The sequence below is a fragment of the Acanthaster planci genome, linkage group LG03 (assembly GCF_054643075.1).
Source record: "Acanthaster planci isolate LZ-2023a linkage group LG03, COTS_SCS, whole genome shotgun sequence".
Taxonomy (NCBI): Eukaryota; Metazoa; Echinodermata; class Asteroidea; order Valvatida; family Acanthasteridae; genus Acanthaster; species Acanthaster planci.
Window position 1 is genome coordinate 10,458,448 of NC_141779.1, and position 21,208 is coordinate 10,479,655.

At 38.5% G+C, this 21,208-nt stretch overlaps 1 protein-coding gene across 1 annotated transcript in view; it reads left to right on the top strand.

Annotated features, from left to right (window-relative positions):
* LOC110988295 (uncharacterized) overlaps positions 1–21,208 on the top strand; it is a 128,192-nt gene that overhangs the window by 92,703 nt on the left and 14,281 nt on the right. The window lies entirely within an intron of this gene.

A 21,208-nucleotide genomic window follows, 5' to 3' on the forward strand; every position in this document is an offset into this window, starting at 1 on the left:
TTCGTTGTAGTTAGAGAGATATTCTGGAAAGAAGTGTGAAGTTTTTGCCTACTCCTTTTAATTTGGCAGCGGTTGTTCCTTGTGCACACCTTGGATTCAACCTTCCTGCACATACATTGCTCAGTATATCCCTCCATAAAAGACTTGATAATGGTCCCAATCCGGCAATCTTTGCCTCTTTGAATAGTGCACATGTTCCTCCATCCAGTGGTATAAGTTTCACATCCACATTCGATGTAGTTAGAGAGATATTTTCGAAAGAATTGTTAAGTTTTTGTCCTGTTGCTTGCCTTGTGAACACTTTGGATTCTAACTTCCCGCGCATAGATTGCTCCCTATATCCCTCCATTAAGACTTGATAATGGTCCAAGTCCGGCAATCTTTGCATTTGTGAATAGTTCACATGTCCCTGCATCCATCGATATAAGTTTCATACCCACATTCGTTGAAGTTAGATAGATATTCTCGAAAGAATTGTGAAGTTTTTGTTCTTCTGCTTGCCTTGTGAACACCTTGGATTCAAACTTTCTTCACATACATTGTTCCGTATATTCCTCAATAAAAGACTCGATAATGCTCCAAATCTTTCAACCTTTGAACTTTTGGATAGTTCACATGTTTCTCTATCCAGTGATATAAGTTTCATATCCACATTCGTTTTAGTTAGAGAGATATTCTGGAAAGAAGTGTGAAGTTTTTGCCTACTCCTTTCAATTTGGCAGCGGTTGTTCCTTGTGCACACATTGGATTCAACCTTCCGGCACATACATTGCTCAGTATATCCCTCCATAAAAGACTTTATAATGGTCCAAATCCGGCATTCTTTGCATTTTTGAATCGTTCACATGTCCCTCTATCCAGTGGTATAAGTTTCATATCCACATTCGTTGTAGTTAGAGAGATATTCTCGAAAGATTTGTTACGTTTTTGTCCTGCTGCTTGTCTTGTGAAGACTTTGGATTCTAACTTCCCGCGCATACATTGCTCCCTATATCCCTTCATACTAGATTTGAAACTGCTCTAAATTCGGTAATCTTTGCATTTTCAGACAGCTCACGTGTTCCTCTATCCATTGATATAAGTTTCATATCCACATTTGTTGAAGTTAGAGAGATATTCTATAAAGAATTTTTCAGTTTTTGTCCTGTTGCTTGCCTTGTGAAGACTTTGGATTCTAACTTCCCGTGCATACATTGCTCTCTATATCCCCTCATACTAGACTTGAAAATGCTCTAACTCGGCATATGTTGCATTTTCAGACAGCTCACATGTCCCTGCATCCAGTGATATAAGTTTCATATCCGCATTCGTTGTAGTTAGAGAGATATTCTGGAAAGAAGTGTATAGTTTTTGCCTACTCCTTTCAATTTGGCAGCGGTTGTTCCTTGTGCACACCTTGGATTCAACCTTCCTGCACATACATTGCTCAGTATATCCCTCCATAAAAGACTTGATAATGGTCCAAATCCGGCATTCTTTGCATTTTTGAATAGTTCACAGGTCCCTCTATCCAGTGGTATAAGTTTCACATCCACGTTCGTTGTAGTTAGAGAGATATTTTCGAAAGAATTGTTAAGTTTTTGTCCTATTGCTTGCCTTGTGAAGACTTTGGATTCTAACTTCCCGCGCATACATTGCTCCCTATATCCCTCCATAAAGACTTGATAATGGTCCAAATCCGGCAATCTTTGCCTCTTTGAATAGTGCACATGTTCCTCCATCCATTGGTATAAGTTTCACATCCACATTCGATGTAGTTAGAGAGATATTTTCGAAAGAATTGTTAAGTTTTTGTCCTATTGCTTTCCTTTTGAACACTTTGGATTCTAACTTCCGGCGCATACATTGCTCCCTATATCCCTCCATAAAGACTTGATAATAGTCCAAGTCCGGCAATCTTTGCATTTTTGAATAGTTCACATGTCCTTCCGTCCAGTGATATAAGTTTCATACCCACATTCGTTGAAGTTAGATAGATATTCTCGAAAGAATTGTGAAGTTTTTGTTCTTCTGCTTGCCTTGTGAAGACTTTGGATTCTAACTTCCCGTGCATACATTGCTCTCTATATCCCCTCATACTAGACTTGAAAATGCTCTAACTCGGCATATGTTGCATTTTCAGACAGCTCACATGTTCCTCTATCCAGTGATATAAGTTTCATATCCACATTCGTTGTAGTTAGAGAGATATTCTGGAAAGAAGTGTGAAGTTTTTGCCTACTCCTTTCAATTTGGCAGCGGTTGTTCCTTGTGCACACCTTGGATTCAACCTTCCTGCACATACATTGCTCAGTATATCCCTCCATAAAAGACTTGATAATGGTCCAAATCCGGCAATCTTTTCATCTTTGAATAGTTCACATGTTCCTCCATCCAGTGGTTTAAGTTTCACATCCACATTCGATGTAGTTAGAGAGATATTTTCGAAAGAATTGTTAAGTTTTTGTCCTGTTGCTTGCCTTGTGAACACTTTGGATTCTAACTTCCCGCGCATAGATTGCTCCCTATATCCCTCCATTAAGACTTGATAATGGTCCAAGTCCGGCAATCTTTGCATTTGTGAATAGTTCACATGTCCCTGCATCCATCGATATAAGTTTCATACCCACATTCGTTGAAGTTAGATAGATATTCTCGAAAGAATTGTGAAGTTTTTGTTCTTCTGCTTGCCTTGTGAACACCTTGGATTCAAACTTTCTTCACATACATTGTTCCGTATATTCCTCAATAAAAGACTCGATAATGCTCCAAATCTGGCAATCTTTGTATTTTTGAATAGTTCACATGTTTTTCTATCCACTGGTATAAGTTTCATATCCACATTCGTTGTAGTTAGAGAGATATTCTCGAAAGATTTGTTACGTTTTTGTCCTGCTGCTTGCCTTGTGAAGACTTTGGATTCTAACTTCCTGTGCATACATTGCTCTCTATATCCCCTCATACTAGACTTGAAAGTGCTCCAAATTCGGCAATTGTTGCATTTTCAGACAGCTCACATGTTCCTCTATCCAGTGATATAAGTTTCATATCCACATTCGTTGTAGTTAGAGAGATATTCTGGAAAGAAGTGTGAAGTTTTTGCCTACTCCTTTCAATTTGGCAGCGGTTGTTCCTTGTGCACACATTGGATTCAACCTTCCGGCACATACATTGCTCAGTATATCCCTCCATAAAAGACTTTATAATGGTCCAAATCCGGCATTCTTTGCATTTTTGAATCGTTCACATGTCCCTCTATCCAGTGGTATAAGTTTCATATCCACATTCGTTGTAGTTAGAGAGATATTCTCGAAAGATTTGTTACGTTTTTGTCCTGCTGCTTGTCTTGTGAAGACTTTGGATTCTAACTTCCCGCGCATACATTGCTCCCTATATCCCTTCATACTAGACTTGAAAATGCTCCAAATTCGGTAATCTTTGCATTTTCAGACAGCTCACATGTTCCTCTATCCATTGATATAAGTTTCATATCCACATTTGTTGAAGTTAGAGAGATATTCTGGAAAGAATTGTTAAGTTTTTGTCCTGTTGCTTGCCTTGTGAACACTTTGGATTCTAACTTCCCGCGCATACATTCCTCCCTATATCCCTCCATAAAGACTTGATAATGGTCCAAATCTGGCAATCTTTGCATTTTTTAATAGTTCACATGTCCCTGCATCCAGTGATATAAGTTTCATATCCACATTCGTTGTAGTTAGAGAGATATTCTGGAAAGAAGTGTATAGTTTTTGCCTACTCCTTTCAATTTGGCAGCGGTTGTTCCTTGTGCACACCTTGGATTCAACCTTCCTGCACATACATTGCTCAGTATATCCCTCCATAAAAGACTTTTTAATGGTCCAAATCCGGCAATCTTTGCATCTTTGAATAGTTCACATGTTCCTCCATCCAGTGGTATAAGTTTCATATCCACATTCGTTGTAGTTAGAGAGATATTTTCGAAAGAATTGTTAAGTTTTTGTCCTATTGCTTGCCTTGTGAAGACTTTGGATTCTAACTTCCCGCGCATACATTGCTCCCTATATCCCTCCATAAAGACTTGATAATGGTCCAAATCCGGCAATCTTTGCCTCTTTGAATAGTGCACATGTTCCTCCATCCATTGGTATAAGTTTCACATCCACATTCGATGTAGTTAGAGAGATATTTTCGAAAGAATTGTTAAGTTTTTGTCCTATTGCTTTCCTTTTGAACACTTTGGATTCTAACTTCCGGCGCATACATTGCTCCCTATATCCCTCCATAAAGACTTGATAATAGTCCAAGTCCGGCAATCTTTGCATTTTTGAATAGTTCACATGTCCTTCCGTCCAGTGATATAAGTTTCATACCCACATTCGTTGAAGTTAGATAGATATTCTGGAAAGAATTGTGAAGTTTTTGTTCTTCTGCTTGCCTTGTGAAGACTTTGGATTCTAACTTCCCGTGCATACATTGCTCTCTATATCCCTCCATTAAGACTTGATAATGGTCCAAGTCCGGCAATCTTTGCATTTGTGAATAGTTCACATGTCCCTGCATCCAGTGATATAAGTTTCATACCCACATTCGTTGAAGTTAGATAGATATTCTCGAAAGAATTGTGAAGTTTTTGTTCTTCTGCTTGCCTTGTGAACACCTTGGATTCAAACTTTCTTCACATACATTGTTCCGTATATTCCTCAATAAAAGACTCGATAATGCTCCAAATCTTTCAACCTTTGAACTTTTGGATAGTTCACATGTTTCTCTATCCTGTGATGTAAGTTTCATATCCACATTCGTTGTAGTTAGAGAGATATTCTGGAAAGAAGTGTGAAGTTTTTGCCTACTCCTTCCAATCTGGCAGCAGTTGTTCCTTGTGCACACCTTGGATTCAACCTTCCTGCACATACATGCTCAGTATATCCCTCCATAAAAGACTTGTTAATGCTCCAAATCTGGCAATCTTTGTATTTTTGAATAGTTCACATGTTTTTCTATCCACTGGTATAAGTTTCATATCCACATTCGTTGTAGTTAGAGAGATATTCTCGAAAGATTTGTTACGTTTTTGTCCTGCTGCTTGCCTTGTGAAGACTTTGGATTCTAACTTCCTGTGCATACATTGCTCTCTATATCCCCTCATACTAGACTTGAAAGTGCTCCAAATTCGGCAATTGTTGCATTTTCAGACAGCTCACATGTTCCTCTATCCAGTGATATAAGTTTCATATCCACATTCGTTGTAGTTAGAGAGATATTCTGGAAAGAAGTGTGAAGTTTTTGCCTACTCCTTTCAATTTGGCAGCGGTTGTTCCTTGTGCACACATTGGATTCAACCTTCCGGCACATACATTGCTCAGTATATCCCTCCATAAAAGACTTTATAATGGTCCAAATCCGGCATTCTTTGCATTTTTGAATCGTTCACATGTCCCTCTATCCAGTGGTATAAGTTTCATATCCACATTCGTTGTAGTTAGAGAGATATTCTCGAAAGATTTGTTACGTTTTTGTCCTGCTGCTTGTCTTGTGAAGACTTTGGATTCTAACTTCCCGCGCATACATTGCTCCCTATATCCCTTCATACTAGATTTGAAACTGCTCTAAATTCGGTAATCTTTGCATTTTCAGACAGCTCACGTGTTCCTCTATCCATTGATATAAGTTTCATATCCACATTTGTTGAAGTTAGAGAGATATTCTATAAAGAATTGTTAAGTTTTTGTCGTGTTGCTTGCCTTGTGAACACTTTGGATTCTAACTTCCCGCGCATACATTCCTCCCTATATCCCTCCATAAAGACTTGATAATGGTCCAAATCCGGCAATCTTTGCATTTTTTAATAGTTCACATGTCCCTGCATCCAGTGATATAAGTTTCATATCCACATTCGTTGTAGTTAGAGAGATATTCTGGAAAGAAGTGTATAGTTTTTGCCTACTCCTTTCAATTTGGCAGCGGTTGTTCCTTGTGCACACCTTGGATTCAACCTTCCTGCACATACATTGCTCAGTATATCCCTCCATAAAAGACTTTTTAATGGTCCAAATCCGGCAATCTTTGCATCTTTGAATAGTTCACATGTTCCTCCATCCAGTGGTATAAGTTTCATATCCACATTCGTTGTAGTTAGAGAGATATTTTCGAAAGAATTGTTAAGTTTTTGTCCTATTGCTTGCCTTGTGAAGACTTTGGATTCTAACTTCCCGCGCATACATTGCTCCCTATATCCCTCCATTAAGACTTGATAATGGTCCAAGTCCGGCAATCTTTGCATTTGTGAATAGTTCACATGTCCCTGCATCCAGTGATATAAGTTTCATACCCACATTCGTTGAAGTTAGATAGATATTCTCGAAAGAATTGTGAAGTTTTTGTTCTTCTGCTTGCCTTGTGAACACCTTGGATTCAAACTTTCTTCACATACATTGTTCCGTATATTCCTCAATAAAAGACTGGATAATGCTCCAAATCTTTCAACCTTTGAACTTTTGGATAGTTCACATGTTTCTCTATCCTGTTATGTAAGTTTCATATCCACATTCGTTGTAGTTAGAGAGATATTCTGGAAAGAAGTGTGAAGTTTTTGCCTACTCCTTCCAATTTGGCAGCAGTTGTTCCTTGTGCACACCTTGGATTCAACCTTCCTGCACATACATGCTCAGTATATCCCTCCATAAAAGACTTGTTAATGCTCCAAATCTGGCAATCTTTGTATTTTTGAATAGTTCACATGTTTTTCTATCCACTGGTATAAGTTTCATATCCACATTCGTTGTAGTTAGAGAGATATTCTCGAAAGATTTGTTACGTTTTTGTCCTGCTGCTTGCCTTGTGAAGACTTTGGATTCTAACTTCCTGTGCATACATTGCTCTCTATATCCCCTCATACTAGACTTGAAAGTGCTCCAAATTCGGCAATTGTTGCATTTTCAGACAGCTCACATGTTCCTCTATCCAGTGATATAAGTTTCATATCCACATTCGTTGTAGTTAGAGAGATATTCTGGAAAGAAGTGTGAAGTTTTTGCCTACTCCTTTCAATTTGGCAGCGGTTGTTCCTTGTGCACACATTGGATTCAACCTTCCTGCACATACATTGCTCAGTATATCCCTCCATAAAAGACTTTATAATGGTCCAAATCCGGCATTCTTTGCATTTTTGAATCGTTCACATGTCCCTCTATCCAGTGGTATAAGTTTCATATCCACATTCGTTGTAGTTAGAGAGATATTCTCGAAAGATTTGTTACGTTTTTGTCCTGCTGCTTGTCTTGTGAAGACTTTGGATTCTAACTTCCCGCGCATACATTGCTCCCTATATCCCTTCATACTAGATTTGAAACTGCTCTAAATTCGGTAATCTTTGCATTTTCAGACAGCTCACGTGTTCCTCTATCCATTGATATAAGTTTCATATCCACATTTGTTGAAGTTAGAGAGATATTCTATAAAGAATTTTTAAGTTTTTGTCCTGTTGCTTGCCTTGTGAACACTTTGGATTCTAACTTCCCGCGCATACATTCCTCCCTATATCCCTCCATAAAGACTTGATAATGGTCCAAATCTGGCAATCTTTGCATTTTTTAATAGTTCACATGTCCCTGCATCCAGTGATATAAGTTTCATATCCACATTCGTTGTAGTTAGAGAGATATTCTGGAAAGAAGTGTATAGTTTTTGCCTACTCCTTTCAATTTGGCAGCGGTTGTTCCTTGTGCACACCTTGGATTCAACCTTCCTGCACATACATTGCTCAGTATATCCCTCCATAAAAGACTTTTTAATGGTCCAAATCAGGCAATCTTTGCATCTTTGAATAGTTCACATGTTCCTCCATCCAGTGGTATAAGTTTCACATCCACATTCGATGTAGTTAGAGAGATATTTTCGAAAGAATTGTTAAGTTTTTGTCCTATTGCTTTCCTTGTGAAGACTTTGGATTCTAACTTCCCGCGCATACATTGCTCCCTATATCCCTCCATAAAGACTTGATAATGGTCCAAATTCGGCAATCTTTGCCTCTCTGAATAGTGCACATGTTCCTCCATCCATTGGTATAAGTTTCACATCCACATTCGATGTAGTTAGAGAGATATTTTCGAAAGAATTGTTAAGTTTTTGTCCTATTACTTTCCTTGTGAACACTTTGGATTCTAACTTCTGGCGCATACATTGCTCCCTATATCCCTCCATAAAGACTTGATAATAGTCCAAGTCCGGCAATCTTTGCATTTTTGAATAGTTCACATGTCCTTCCGTCCAGTGATATAAGTTTCATACCCACATTCGTTGAAGTTAGATAGATATTCTCGAAAGAATTGTGAAGTTTTTGTTCTTCTGCTTGCCTTGTGAAGACTTTGGATTCTAACTTCCCGTGCATACATTGCTCTCTATATCCCCTCATACTAGACTTGAAAATGCTCTAACTCGGCATATGTTGCATTTTCAGACAGCTCACATGTTCCTCTATCCAGTGATATAAGTTTCACATCCACATTCGATGTAGTTAGAGAGATATTTTCGAAAGAATTGTTAAGTTTTTGTCCTGTTGCTTGCCTTGTGAACACTTTGGATTCTAACTTCCCGCGCATAGATTGCTCCCTATATCCCTCCATTAAGACTTGATAATGGTCCAAGTCCGGCAATCTTTGCATTTGTGAATAGTTCACATGTCCCTGCATCCAGTGATATAAGTTTCATACCCACATTCGTTGAAGTTAGATAGATATTCTCGAAAGAATTGTGAAGTTTTTGTTCTTCTGCTTGCCTTGTGAACACCTTGGATTCAAACTTTCTTCACATACATTGTTCCGTATATCCCTCAATAAAAGATTTGATAATGCTCCAAATCTTTCAACCTTTGAACTTTTGGATAGTTCACATGTTTCTCTATCCTGTGATGTAAGTTTCATATCCACATTCGTTGTAGTTAGAGAGATATTCTGGAAAGAAGTGTGAAGTTTTTGCCTACTCCTTCCAATTTGGCAGCGGTTGTTCCTTGTGCACACCTAGGATTCAACCTTCCTGCACATACATGCTCAGTATATCCCTCCATAAAAGACTTGTTAATGCTCCAAATCTGGCAATCTTTGTATTTTGGAATAGTTCACATGTTTTTCTATCCACTGGTATAAGTTTCATATCCACATTCGATGTAGTTAGAGAGATATTCTCGAAAGATTTGTTACGTTTTTGTCCTGCTGCTTGCCTTGTGAAGACTTTGGATTCTAACTTCCTGTTCATACATTGCTCTGTATATCCCCTCATACTAGACTTGAAAATGCTCCAAATTCGGCAATTGTTGCATTTTCAGACAGCTCACATGTTCCTCTATGCAGTGATATAAGTTTCATATCCACATTCGTTGTAGTTAGAGAGATATTCTGGAAAGAATTGTGAAGGTTTTGCCTACTCCTTTCAATTTGGCAGCGGTTGTTCCTTGTGCACACATTGGATTCAACCTTCCTGCACATACATTGCTCAGTATATTCCTCCATAAAAGACTTGATAATGGTCCAAATCCGGCATTCTTTGCATTTTTGAATCGTTCACATGTCCCTCCATCCAGTGGTATAAGTTTCATATCCACATTCGTTGTAGTTAGAGAGATATTCTCGAAAGATTTGTTACGTTTTTGTCCTGCTGCTTGTCTTGTGAAGACTTTGGATTCTAACTTCCCGCGCATACATTGCTCCCTATGTCCCTTCATACTAGATTTGAAACTGCTCTAAATTCGGTAATCTTTGCATTTTCAGAAAGCTCACATGTTCCTCCATCCATTAAGATAAGTTTCATATCCACATTTGTGGAAGTTAGAGAGATATTCTCGAAAGATTTGTTAAGTTTTTGTCCTGTTGCTTGCCTTGTGAACACTTTGGATTCTAACTTCCCACGCATACATTGCTCCCTATATTCCTCCATAAAGACTTGATAATGGTCCAAATCCGGCAATCTTTGCATTTTTGATTAGTTCACATGTCCCTGCATCCAGTGGTATAAGTTTTATATCCACATTTGTTGTAGTTAGAGAGATATTTTTGAAAGGTTTGTTACGTTTTTGTCCTGCTGCTTGTCTTGTGAAGACTTTGGATTCTAACTTCCCGTGCATACATTGCTCTCTATATCCCCTCATACTAGACGTGAAAATGCTCCAAATTCGGCAATTGTTGCATTTTCAGACAGCTCACATGTTCCTCTATCCAGTGATATAAGTTTCATATCCACATTCGTTGTTGTTGGAGAGATATTCTCGAAAGAATTGTTAGGCTTTTGTCCTGTTGCTTGCCTTTTGAACAGTTTGGATTCTAACTTCCCGCGCATACATTGCTCCGTATATCCCTCCATAATAGACTTTAAAATGCTCCAAATCCGCCAAACGTTAAAAGTTTGGATAGTTCACATGTTCTTCTATCCAGTGATATACGTTTCATATCCACATTCAATGTAGTTAGAGAGATATTCTGGAAAGAAGTGTGATGTTTTTGCCTACTCCTTTCAATTTGGCATCGGTTGTTCCTTGTGCAAACCTTGGATTCAACCTTCCTTCACATACATTGCTCAGTGTATCCCTCCATAAAAGACTTGATAATGGTCCAAATCCGGCAATCTTTGCATTTTGGAATAGTTAACATGTCCCTCAATCCAGTGGTATAAGTTTCACATCCAGATTCGTTGTAGTTAGAGAGATATGCTCGAAAGAAATGTGAAGTTTTTGTTTTTCTGCTTGCCTTGTAATCACCTTGGATTCAAACTTCCTTCACATATATCGCTCCGTATATTCCTCAATAAAAGACTCGATAATGCTCCAAATCCGGCAACCTTTAAACTTTTGGATAGTTCACATGTTTCCCTATCCTGTGATATGAGTTTCATATCCACATTCATTGTAGTTAGAGAGATATTCTCGAGAGAAGTGTGAAGTTTTTGCCGACTCCTTTCAATATGGCAGCTGCTGTTCCTTGTGCAAACCTTGGATTCAACCTTCCTGCACGTACATTGCTCAGTATATCCCTCCATAAAAGACTTGATAATGGTCCAAATCCGGCAATCTTTGCATTTTTGAATAGTTAACATGTCCTTCCATCCAGTGGTATAAGTTTCACATCCACATTCGTTGTAGTTAGAGAGATATTCTCGAAAGATTTGTTACGTTTTGTCCTGCTGCTTGCCTTGTGAACATCTTGGATTCAAACTTTTTCACATACATTGCTCCGTATATTCCTCAAGAAAAGACTCGATCATGCTCTAAATCCGGCAACCTCTGAACCTGTGCATAGTTCACATGTTTCTCTATCCTGTGATATGAGTTTCATATCCACATTCGTTGTTGTTGGAGAGATATTCTCGAAAGAATTGTTAGGTTTTTGTCCTGTTGCTTGCCTTTTGAACACTTTGGATTCTAACTTCCCGCGCATACATTGCTCTCTATATCCCTCAATAAAAGACATGATAATGGTCCAAATCCGGCAATCTTTGCATTTTTGAATAGTTCACATGTCCCTCCATCCAGTGGTATAAGTTTCATATCCACATTCGTTGAACGTAGAGAGATATGCTCGAAAGGATTGTTAAGTTTTTGTTCTTCTGCTTGCCTTGTGAACACCTTGGATTCAAACTTCCCGCGCATACATTGCTCCCTATATCCCTTCATAATAGACTTGAAAATGCTCCAAACTCGGCAATCTTTGCATTTTCAGACAGCTCACATGTTTTTTTTATCCATTGATATGAGTTTCATATCCACATTCGTTGTAGTTAGAGAGATATTCTCGAAAGAATTGTTAAGTTTTTGTCCTGCTGCTTGCCTTGTGAACACTTTGGATTCTAACTTCCCGTGCATACATTGCTCCCTATATCCCTCCATAAAAGACTTGATAATGGTCGAATCCGGCAATCTTTGCATTTTTGAATAGTTCAGATGTCCTTCCAACCAGTGGTAAAAGGTTCACGTCCATATTTGTTATAGTAAGAGAGAGATTTTCTCAAGAGAAGTGTGAAGTTTTTGCTGACTCATTTCAATTTAGCAGCGGTTGTTCCTTGTGCTCACCTTGGATTCAACCTTCCTGCTCATACATTGCTCCCTATATCCCGAAATAAAAGACTTGATAATGGTCCAAATCGAGCAATCGTTGCTCTTTTGAATAGTTCAAATGTCCCTCCATCCAATGGTGTAAGTTTCATATCCACATTCGTTGTAGTTAGAGAGATATTCTTGAGAGAAGTGTGAAGTTTTTGCCTACTCCTTTTAATTTGGCAGCGGTTGTTCCTTGTGCACACCTTGGATTCAACCTTCCTGCAGATACATTGCTCAGTATATCCCTCCCTAAAAGACTTGATAATAGTCCAAATCCAGCAATCTTTGCATTTTTGAATAGTTCACATGTCCCTCCATCCAGTGGTATAAGATACACATCCACATTCGTTGTAGTTAGAGAGATATTCTTGAAAGAATTGTTAAGTTTTTGTCCTGCTGATTGCCTTGTGAACACTTTGGATTCTAACTTCCCGCGCATACATTGCTGCCTATATCCCTTCATAATAGACTTGATAATAGTCCAAATCCAGCAATCTTTGCATTTTTGAATAGTTCACATGTCCCTCCATACAGTGGTATAAGTTTCACATCCACATTCGTTGTAGTTAGAGAGATATTCTCGAAAGAATTGTTAAGTTTTGTCCTGCTGCTTGCCTTGTGAACACTTTGGATTCTAACTTCCCGTGCATACATAGCTTCCTATATCCCTCCCTAAAAGACTTGATAATAGTCCAAATCCAGCAATCTTTGCATTTTTGAATAGTTCACATGTCCCTCCATCCAGTGGTATAAGATACACATCCACATTCGTTGTAGTTAGAGAGATATTCTTGAAAGAATTGTTAAGTTTTTGTCCTGCTGATTGCCTTGTGAACACTTTGGATTCTAACTTCCCGCGCATACATTGCTGCCTATATCCCTTCATAATAGACTTGAAAATGCTCCAAACTCGGCAATCTTTGCATTTTCAGACAGCTCACATGTTCTTTTATCCAGTGATATAAGTTTCATATCCACATTCGTTGTAGTTAGAGAGATATTCTCGATAAAAGTGTGAATTTTTTGCCTACTCCTTTCAATTTTGTAGCGGTTGTTCCTTGTGCACACCTTCGATTCAAACTTCCCACAGATACATTGCTCCCTATATCCCTCCATAAAAGACTTGATAATAGTCCAAATCCAGCAATCTTTGCATTTTTGAATAGTTCACATGTCCCTCCATCCAGTGGTATAAGTTTCACATCCACATTCGTTGTAGTTAGAGAGATATTCTCGAAAGAATTGTTAAATTTTTTGGCCTGCTGCTTGCCTTGTGAACACTTTGGATTCTAACTTCCCGCGCATACATTGCTCCCTATATCCCTCCATAAAGACTTGATAATGGTCCAAATCCAGCAATCTTTGCATTTTTGAATAGTTCACATGTCCCTTCATCCAGTGGTTTAAGTTTCACATCCACATTCGGTGTAGTTAGAGAGATATTCTCGAAAGAAGTGTGAATTTTTTGCCTACTCCTTTCAATTTTGTAGCGGTTGTTCCTTGTGCACACCTAGGATTCAAACTTCCCACAGATACATTGCTCCGTATATCCCTCCATAAAAGACTTGATAATAGTCCAAATCCAGCAATCTTTGCATTTTTGAATAGTTAACATGTCCTTCCATCCAGTGGTATAAGTTTCACATCCACATTCGTTGTAGTTAGAGAGATATTCTCGAAAGAATTGTTAAGTTTTTGTCCTGCTGCTTGCCTTGTGAACACTTAAGATTCTAACTTCCGACGCATATATTACTGCCTATATCCGTCCATAAAAGACTTGATAATTGTCCAATTCCAGCAATCTTTGCATTTTGGAATAGTTCACATGTCTTTCATCCAGTGGTATAAGTTTCACATCCACATTCGTTGTAGTTAGAGAGATATTCTCGAAAGAATTCTTAAGTTTTTGTCCTGCTGCTTGCCTTGTGAACACTTTGGATTCTAATTTCCCGCGCATACATTGCTGCCTATATCCCTTCATAATAGACTTGAAAATACTCCAAATTCGGCAATCTTTGCATTTTCAGACAGCTCCCATGTCCCTCCTTCCAGTGATATAAGTTTCATATCCACATTCGTTGTAGTTAGAGAGATATTATCGAAAAAAGTGTGAACCTTTTGCTTACTCATTTCAATTTTATAGCGGTTGTTCCTTGTGCACACCTTCGATTGAAGCTTTCCACAATTACATTGCTCCCTATATCCCTCCTTAAAATACTTGATAATAGTCCAAATCCAGCAATCTTTGCATTTTTGAAGAGTTCACATGTCCGTCCATCCAGTGGTATAATTTTAACATCCACATTCGTTGTAGTAAGAGAGATATTCTCGAAAGAAATGTTAAGTTTTTGTCCTGCTGCTTGCCTTGTGAACACTTTGGATTCTAACTTCCGACGCTTATATTACTGCCTATATCCGTCCATAAAAGACTTGATAATATTCCAGCAATCTTTGCATTTTGGAATAGTTCACATGTCCCTCCATACAGTGGTATATGTTTCACATCCACATTCGTTGTAGTTAGAGAGATATTCTCGAAAGAATTGTTAAGTTTTTGTCCTGCTGCTTGCCTTGTGAACACTTTGGATTCTAACTTCCTGTGCATACATTGCTCCCTATATCCCTCCATAAAAGACTTGATAATGGTCCAAATCCAGCAATCTTTGCATTTTTCAATAGTTCACATGTCCGTCCATCCAGTGGTATAAGTTTCACATCCACATTCGTTGTAGTTAGAGAGATAGTCTCGAAAGAATTGTTAAGGTTTTGTCCTGCTGCTTGCCTTGTGAAGACTTTGGATTCTAACTTCCTGCACATATGTTGCTCTGTATATTCCTCAATAAAAGACTCGATAATGCTCCAAATCCGGCAATCTTTGCATTTTTGAATAGTTCACATGTCCTTCCAACCAATGGTGAAAGGTTCACATCCATATTCGTTATAGTAAGAGAGAGTTCCTCAAGAGAAGTGTGAAGTTTTTTCCGACTCATTTTAATTTAGCAGCGGTTATTCCTTGTGCTCACCTTGGATTCAACCTTCCTGCACATACATTGCTCCCTATATCCCGAAATAAAAGACTTGATAATGGTCCAAATCCAGCATCCGTTGCTCTTTTGAATAGTTCAAATGTCCCTCCATCCAATGGTGTAAGTTTTATATCCACATTCGTTGTAGTTAAAGAGATATTCTTGAGAGAAGTGTGAAGTTTTTGCCTACTCCTTTTAATTTTGCAGCGGTTGTTCCTTGTGCACACCTTGGATTCAACCTTCCTGCAGATACATTGCTCAGTATATCCCTCCATAAAAGACTTGATAATGGTCCAAATCCGGCAATCTTTGCATTTTTGAATAGTTCACATGACCCTTCATCCAGTGGTATAAGATACACATCCACATTCATCGTAGTTAGAGAAATCTTCTTGAAAGAATTGTTAAGTTTTTGTCCTGCTGATTGCCTTGTGAACACTTTGGATTCTAACTTCCCGCGCATACATTGCTGCCTATATCCCTTCATAATAGACTTGAAAATGCTCCAAACTCGGCAGTCTTTGCATTTTCAGACAGCTCACATGTTCTTTTATCCAGTGATATAAGTTTCATATACACATTCGTTGTAGTTAGAGAGATATTCTTGAAAAAGGTGTGAATTTTTTGCCTACTCCTTTCAATTTTGTAGCGGTTGTTCCTTGTGCACACCTAGGATTCAAACTTCCCACAGATACATTGCTCCCTATATCCCTTCATAATAGACTTGAAAATGCTCCAAACTCGGCAATCTTTGCATTTTTGAATAGCTCACATGTTCCTTTATCCAGTGATATAAGTTTCATATCCACATTCGTTGTAGTTAGAGAGATATTCTCGAAAGAAGTGTGAACTTTTTGCCTACTCCTTTCAATTGGGCAGCGGTTGTTCCTTGTGCACACCTTGGATACAACCTTCCTGCAGATACATTGCTCAGTATATCCCTCCATAAAAAACTTGATAATAGTCCAAATCCAGCAATCTTTGCATTTTTGAATAGTTCACATGTCCCTCCATCCAGTGGTATAAGATACACATCCACATTCGTCGTAGTTAAAGAGATAGTCTCGAAAGAATTGTTAAGTTTTTGTCCTGCTGATTGCCTTGTGAACACTTTGGATTCTAACTTCCGGCGCATACATTGCTGCCTATATCCCTTCATAATAGACTTGAAAATGCTCCAAACTCGGCAATCTTTGCATTTTCAGACAGCTCACATGTTTTTTTATCCAGTGATATAAGTTTCATATCCACATTCGTTGTAGTTAGAGAGATATTCTCGAAAAAAGTGTGAACCTTTTGCCTACTCCTTTCAATTTGGCAGCGATTGTTCCTTGTGCACACCTTCGATTCAAACTTCCCACAGATACATTGCTCCCTATATCCCTCCCTAAAAGACTTGATAATAGTCCAAATCCAGCAATCTTTGCATTTTTGAATAGTTCACATGTCCCTCCATCCAGTGGTATAAGTTTCACATCCACATTCGTTGTAGTTAGAGAGATATTCTCGAAAGAATTGTTAAGTTTTTGTCCTGCTGCTTGCCTTGTGAACACTTTGGATTCTAACTTCCCGCGCATACATTGCTCCCTATATCCCTCCATAAAAGACTTGATAATAGTCCAAATCCAGCAATCTTTGCATTTTTGAATAGTTCACATGTCCCTCCATCCAGTGGTATAAGATACACATCCACATTCGTTGTAGTTAGAGAGATATTCTCGAAAGAATTGTTTAAGTTTTTGTCCTGCTGCTTGCCTTGTGAACACTTTGGATTCTAACTTCCCGCGCATACATTGCTCCCTATATCCCTCCATAAAGACTTGATAATGGTCCAAATCCAGCAATCTTTGCATTTTTGAATAGTTCACATGTCCCTCCATCCCGTGGTTTAAGTTTCACATCCACATTCGTTGTAGTTAGAGAGATATTCTTGAAAGAATTGTTAAGTTTTTGTCCTGCTGCTTGCCTTGTGAACACTTTGGATTCTAACTTCCTGCGCATACATTGCTCCCTATATCCCTCCATTATAGACTTGAAAATGCTCCAAATCCAGCTCACATGTTCCTTTATCCAGTGATATAAGTTTCATATCCACATTCGTAGTAGTTAAAGAGATATTCTCGAAAGACGTGTGAACTTTTTGCCTACTCCTTTCAATTTTGTAGCGGTTGTTCCTTGTGCACACCTTTGATTCAAACTTCCCACAGACACATTGCTCCCTATATCCCTCCATAAAAGACTTGATAATGGTCCAAATCCGGCAATTTTTGCATTTTTGAATAGTTAACATGTCCTTCCATCCAGTGGTATAAGTTTCACATCCACATTCGTTGTAGTTAGAGAGATATTCTCGAAAGATTTGTTACGTTTTGTCCTGCTGCTTGCCTTGTGAACATCTTGGATTCAAACTTTTTCACATACATTGCTCCGTATATTCCTCAAGAAAAGACTCGATCATGCTCTAAATCCGGCAACCTCTGAACCTGTGCATAGTTCACATGTTTCTCTATCCTGTGATGTGAGTTTCATATCCACATTCGTTGTAGTTAAAGAGATAGTCTCGAAAGAATTGTTAAGTTTTTGTCCTGCTGATTGCCTTGTGAACACTTTGGATTCTAACTTCCGGCGCATACATTGCTGCCTATATCCCTTCATAATAGACTTGAAAATGCTCCAAACTCGGCAATCTTTGCATTTTCAGACAGCTCACATGTTTTTTTATCCAGTGATATAAGTTTCATATCCACATTCGTTGTAGTTAGAGAGATATTCTCGAAAAAAGTGTGAACCTTTTGCCTACTCCTTTCAATTTGGCAGCGATTGTTCCTTGTGCACACCTTCGATTCAAACTTCCCACAGATACATTGCTCCCTATATCCCTCCCTAAAAGACTTGATAATGGTCCAAATCCAGCAATCTTTGCATTTTTGAATAGTTCACATGTCCGTCCATCCAGTGGTTTAAGTTTCACATCCACATTCGTTGTAGTTAGAGAGATATTCTCGAAAGAATTGTTAAGTTTTTGTCCCGCTGCTTGCCTTGTGAACACTTTGGATTCTAACTTCCCGCGAATACATTGCTCCCTATATCCCTCCATAAAAGACTTGATAATAGTCCAAATCCAGCAATCTTTGCTTTTTTGAATAGTTCACATGTCCCTCCATCCAGTGGTATAAGATACACATCCACATTCGTTGTAGTTAAAGAGATATTCTCGAAAGAATTAAGTTTTTGTCCTGCTGCTTGCCTTGTGAACACTTTGGATTCTAACTTCCCGCGCATACATTGCTCCCTATATCCCTCCATAAAGACTTGATAATGGTCCAAATCCAGCAATCTTTGCATTTTTGAATAGTTCACATGTCCCTCCATCCCGTGGTTTAAGTTTCACATCCACATTCGTTGTAGTTAGAGAGATATTCTTGAAAGAATTGTTAAGTTTTTGTCCTGCTGCTTGCCTTGTGAACACTTTGGATTCTAACTTCCTGCGCATACATTGCTCCCTATATCCCTCCATTATAGACTTGAAAATGCTCCAAATCCAGCTCACATGTTCTTTTATCCAGTGATATAAGTTTCATATCCACATTCGTTGTAGTTAGAGAGATATTCTTGAAAAAGGTGTGAATTTTTTGCCTACTCCTTTCAATTTTGTAGCGGTTGTTCCTTGTGCACACCTAGGATTCAAACTTCCCACAGATACATTGCTCCGTATATCCCTCCATAAAAGACTTGATAATAGTCCAAATCCAGCAATCTTTGCATTTTTGAATAGTTAACATGTCCTTCCATCCAGTGGTATAAGTTTCAAATCCACATTCGTTGTAGTTAGAGAGATATTCTCGAAAGATTTGTTACGTTTTGTCCTGCTGCTTGCCTTGTGAACATCTTGGATTCAAACTTTTTCACATACATTGCTCCGTATATTCCTCAAGAAAAGACTCGATCATGCTCTAAATCCGGCAACCTCTGAACCTGTGCATAGTTCACATGTTTCTCTATCCTGTGATGTGAGTTTCATATCCACATTCGTTGTAGTTAGAGAGATATTCTCGAAAGAATTGTTAAGTTTATGTCCTGCTGCTTGCCTTGTGAACACTTTGGATTCTAACTTCCCGCGCATACATTTCACCCTATATCCCTCCATAAAAGACTTGATAATAGTCCAAATTTGGCAATTTTTGCATTTTTGAATAGTTCACATGTCCGTCCATCAAATGGTGTAGGTTTCATATCCACATTCGTTGTAGTTAGAGTGATATTCTCGAAAGAAGTGTGAAGTTTTTGTTCTTCTGCTTGCCTTGTGAACATCTTGGATTCAAACTTCCTGCACATACATTGCTCCATAAAAGACTCGATAATGCTCAAAATCCGGCAAACTTTGAACTTTTGGATAGTTCACGTGTTTTTCTATCCTGTGGTATAAGTTTCATATCCACATTCGTTGTAGATAGAGAGATATTCTCGAAAGAAGTGTGCAGTTTTTGCCTACTCCTTTCAATTTGGCAGCGCTTGTGCATTGTACACACCTTGGATTCAAACTTCCCACACATACATTGCTCTCTATATCCCTCCATAAAAGACTTGATAATGCTCCAAATCCGGCAATCTTTGCTTTTTAGGATAGTTCACATGATTCACTGTCCAATGGTGTAAGTTTCATATCCACATTCGTTGTCTTTAGAGCGTTATTCTCGAAAGAAGTGTGACTTTTTGTCCTACTGCTTTCAATTTTGCTTGGGTTGTGCCTTGTGCACACCTTAGATTCAAACTTCCTGGACATACATTGCTCCCTATAACCCTTGCAGATGCTCCAAATTCAGCAGTCTTTGCATTTTCAGACAGTTCACATGCTCTTCTATCTAATGGTGTAAGTTTCATATCCACATCTGTTGTAGTTAGAGAGATATTCTCGGAAGACGTGTGAAGTTTTTGCCATACTTTTTTCAATTTGGCAGCCGTTGTTCCTCTGCACACCTTCACGATTCAAACTTCACGTACATATATTGCTCCTTATATCCCTCAATAAAACCTGAAAAGTCGAAAATCTTTGCACCATAAGAGCTTTCACATGTTCTTTCATCCAATGGTATAACCTTCATATCCATATTCGTTGTACTTGGAGAGATATACTGGAAACAAATGTGAAGTTTTTGCCCTGCTGCTTTCAATTTCGCTTCTCTTGTTCCTTGTGTTCCTTGCGTTCACACTTCCCGAGCATACATTGCTGCTTATATCCCTTAAAAAAAACCCATAATGGTCCAAATCCGGTATTCTTTGCATCATAGAACACTTCACATGTTCCTCTATCCAATGGTGTAAATTTCATGTCCACATTTGTTTTAGTTAGAGTCTTACTCTCAAACTTCTCGCACGTGGTCTAAATCCTGAAATTCTTGCAACATAAGAGAGTTCACATGTTCCTCTACGCAATGCTTCGTATGCTTAATATCCATATTCGGTGTACTTAGACAGATATTCTCCAAAGAAGTGTGATGTTTTTGCCATGCTGCTTGAAATTTTGCAGGAGTTTTGCCTTGTGAACACATTGCTTTTAAACTTCTACCACATGTATTGTTCCCTATATCCCCTCATAAAAAACCTGAAAATTGTCCATATCCAGCACTCTTTGCATTTTCGGACAGTTCACATTTTCTTCTATCCAATGGTGTAAGTTTCATATCCACATTCGTTGTAGTTAGAGAGATATTCTCGAAAGAAGTGTGAAGGTTTTGCTCTACTGCTTGAAATTTTGCTTCGGTTTGCCTTGTGCACACCTTGTATTATAACTTCCCACACATACATTGCTGCCTTTATACCATCATGATAAACCCCCAAAATGAAGCTTACATCATTTCAATTTCGCTGCAGTTGTTCCTTGTGCACACCTTACGTTCAAACCTCCCACACATACGTTGCTCCCCATATCCCTCCATAAAAAAACCAACAATGGTCCAAATACGGTATTCTTTGCATCATCGGACAGTGCACATGTTCCTCTATCCAATAACTACAACATCTGTTGTAGTTAGAGAGATATTCTCGAAAGAAGTGTAAAGTGTTTGCCCTACTGCTTGAAATTTTGCACCTTTTGTTCCTTCCGACAACCTTGTATTCAAACTTTCTGCCAAATATTGCT